Raw genomic sequence first — 3,969 nt, forward strand, 5'->3', positions numbered from 1 at the left:
TTGACATCAGGTTTGTTCATTAAGTACGTGATAACTGCATGGTCAGTATGCATAAAATTTTGATATCCAGTGATATAGTGTCTAAACTTGTTTAAAGATTAGACAATAAATAGGAGTTCCCTCTTAGTTACAGTGTAATTCAATTCTGCCTTAGATAGATTTTCTCTAATGAAGTAAATGGCATCAAACAACTTGTCATATATGTGGCCTAGAGATGCTCCTACGTATTTTTTAGATGTATTGACATCGATGTGAAAAGGAAGAGCCCAATTTGGGCCTCAAAGTATGGGTGCAGTGGTTAATTTATCTTTCAAGATCTCTAGGGACTCTTGGCAACTATCTGACCAACAAAATTCAGAGTCATTGGCCAGCAATCCAAACAATGGTGAGGCTACTTTGCTGAAGTCTTTGATAAACCTCCTATAATATGCAGCTAAGCCCAAGAAGCTCCTAACATCCCTCTGCTTTTGAGGAGTAGGGACCCTTTTTATGATGACAATTTTGGTTGGGTCCACTTGCATTCCCTCCTGAGATATTGAATGGCTTAGGACAATCCCCACATTCATCAAGACTTCACATTTCTCAAGACTAAGTGAGAGATTCATTTCAATGCACTTCTTTAGGACTTTCCCCACGCTATAAAGAGCCTCTAGGAAGTCACACCCATAGGGAGTGAAATAAGCCATGTAGATCTATACATAGTCATGGACTAGCTCAACAAAGATGCTAAGAACCGCCCTCTGAAAAGTGGAAAGGGAATTACATAATCTCAAAGGAAGGACCCTATAAGAAAAGGTACCCCAAGGACAAGTGAATGTGGTTTTATCCTGGTTGTCTGGGCTGATATGGATTTGATTGGAACCACTGAATCCATCTAGGAAAGAGAATAAATTCTTCCCTCCAAGACCATCTAAAATTTGATCAATGAAAGGTAAAGGGAAATGGTCTTTCTTAGTGGCTTTATTCAGCTCTCTATAATCCACACAAATCCTCCACTTTCCATTCTTCTTTGGGACCAAAACTAGAGGGGACACCCATTCACTATTTGAGATGGAGTAGATGAACCCTGCATCGAACAACCTTTGCAACTCTTCCTTTACTATGTCTTTGAGCATTGGGTTCATTCTCCTTTGAGTTTGGCACACAGGTTTTCATCCTTGCTTGATGTAGATGCGATGAGTACACACTGAAGGATGCACCCACTTACTTTCTTTGTAGCTCTAAGAAAAGAGATTAAGTTCTCTCTCATCATTTTACACAACTTATCTTCTTGGTTGGCTGAGAGAGAGGGGTTAATCTTCAAGATTTTATATGGACCAAATTCTATTACTTTAACGTGTGCAGGACTTGGGTCCATTAGGCATAACTTATTCAAGAATTACCCTTAGATTCCTTCACAAGCTCATCAAGAGGCATGGCATTGGGGGTATGGTTCTAGAGGATTTGGTCAATGAGGCCATATTCATCAGGTTTCCCCCTCCTATAACAACATCTAGGGTATAGATTGGATGGGATGTGGTATACTATACTTCAAATTCCTCCTTCTCTTCCAACCATAGGGGTAAGTCATGGTCCAGGGATGGTGGTGCAGGAGGGTACAATACAAATTGTTTGGAAAAATGCCCATTCTTAGTGGTCATGTGCTCAACTCTACAACTTATGTAAGCATCATCAATGGATAGCCATGGTATTCCAAGGATGAGAGGATAGCCATTGAATTTGGTCTTGGGATGGAGAACTAGGAAGTCATCCTCATACTCCGAGTAATCAACAGAGACAATTAAATCCTTAACAACTCCCTTAGGAGCCACTGCGGACCTATCTGCAAATTGCAACACTGTGGTGGTGTTTCTTAAATATCCTTGGAGATTTATATTGAGCATGGTTTCCTTATTCATCACATTGATGGCAGCCCCAATATCAATCAAAGAGGAATAATGATGCCATCACTGTGCACATCTACCACAGGACTTTTAGGGTCTACATACTTTGGGAAAATCACTCTACCCAACATTAGATCAGGAAATTGACCAATGCAATTGATGGTAGGGGTTTCTTTCTTTCTCCTAACAAGATGTTTGAATCATTTCTCTTTTATACGCTTATTGTAGATGGGAACATCCTTGATAGATTTAACGAGTGGGATTTTAACTGTTAGGTCCCTATAATACTAGTGATTCCCCCATTACTATTGGTGTTGTATCCCTTATTTTTATTATTGTGCAACTACTGTCCCCATATTGTTATTATTTTGCCCCATAGAATCCCACTATTATTTTTTTGTGCCTTTATATTATTATTGTTAGGTCATCTTTGGTTATATTGTGACCCCTTAGACTCCTATATATAGAAAGGAGGTTTTGTCATTTGAATCATCTAAGAATTGTTCATTTGTGTAATGTAAAGGAGGTTTCCCCCTCAAAGAGGCTTATTTCTAAGGCGTTGATCTATATTTTCTATCTTTTTGTGAGCAGGTTACATAACATTTGGTATCAAAGCTTTGGATTCTAGGGTTTCGCTGCTCCAAACAGGTCATCATGGAATTTTCACTATAACTTGTTTTCTATGACGTTTAAGAAGCTAAAAAAAAACCACTTGAGACAAAATCTTACTGAACCTCGGGCCTAAATTTCAGATCTTGTCCTTCTATATTTTCAGATATATAATCTGAGGAAGTTAGGGTTTTTGCAGACCCCCGAATTACATTCCAAACATGTGACCTTGGGAAAATCGTCATAACTTTCACTTTGAGCATCAGATTGAATTTTTGTAAGAAGTTTAGAAAGAGGACGGACTATAGTTGTTTTGGGTATCATTTTCAAAACCTAAGTTTAGCATAGTGACCTACAACACGTCGTACAAGTTTGCTCTACTGAACTAGTCTATACTCAGGTCATCGTGGGAGATTTGACATAACTCTTCATTGGAGAATCCAATCTTGATTAGACTTGTGGGGTTAGAAATATTACTTTGAGGGTTACCGTAGGATGAAATTTCAGACCTTGGAGATCCACAATTACAGAGACACATCAAATTCAATATCGAGCTCCTACAAAGTGAAAAAAGAAAATGTAAACACCTAATAAGCAACCTGAAATCTCTAACATGACTCATGAAGAAGAGGAAGAAATGCAACATGATATATCAAAATTACAAGACCAAGTGCAACAAATTTCACTCACACAAAATGTAACATAAGCTAAGATGGATGGTTTAAAGAAAGATGTAGAAGCTAAGACGTATGTCATGGAAGCTAAGATGGATGTTATAAAGAAAGGCGTAGAAGCTAAGATGAATGACATGGAAGCTAAGATGGACAATGTGGAAGCTAATATGGATGACATCGAAGCTAAAGTGGATGATTTAAAGAAAGGCATGGAAGATTTAAAGACAGATTTGACAAAGTTTCTACAAGAAATGCTTACTAATGGCGAAAGGGTAGTAACTGAAACTCATGATGAGAACAAAATAGATGTTAATCATGATTTCACAGACTCTAACATTGGATCGAAGAACCACCATGTTCTAAAGATCGATATGAGGAAGTTTGATGGAAAGGATCTCAGAACATGGATACTACAAATGGAGCAATTTTTCGATCTCCATAATGTGCAAAACATACAAAAGGTATGCATTGCAACTTTATATTTGGAACCAAATTAGTTTGTATGGTATCGAGCAATTTTTTGATCTACATAATGTGCAAAACCCACAAAAGGTACACATTGCAACATTATATTTGGAACCAAATCAGTTTGTATGGTATCGATGGCTTTTCTCTTGTAAACAGATTGTCACTTGGGCTATTTTTACAGATGAAATGATAGCACATTATGAGGATACAAAAAACAACACTCTTTTTAGCCAATTGATAAATCTCAAACAAAAGGGTTCAATGATGGATCACATTGAGGACTTTCAAAAATTGAATATAAGGGTAAAAGATATTCCAGAGGAGCATAGGATTGA

The sequence above is a fragment of the Pinus tabuliformis genome, chromosome 1_2 (assembly GCF_031772625.1).
Source record: "Pinus tabuliformis cultivar Carrire ecotype Pingquan chromosome 1_2, CPIR1, whole genome shotgun sequence".
Classification (NCBI taxonomy): Eukaryota; Viridiplantae; Streptophyta; class Pinopsida; order Pinales; family Pinaceae; genus Pinus; species Pinus tabuliformis.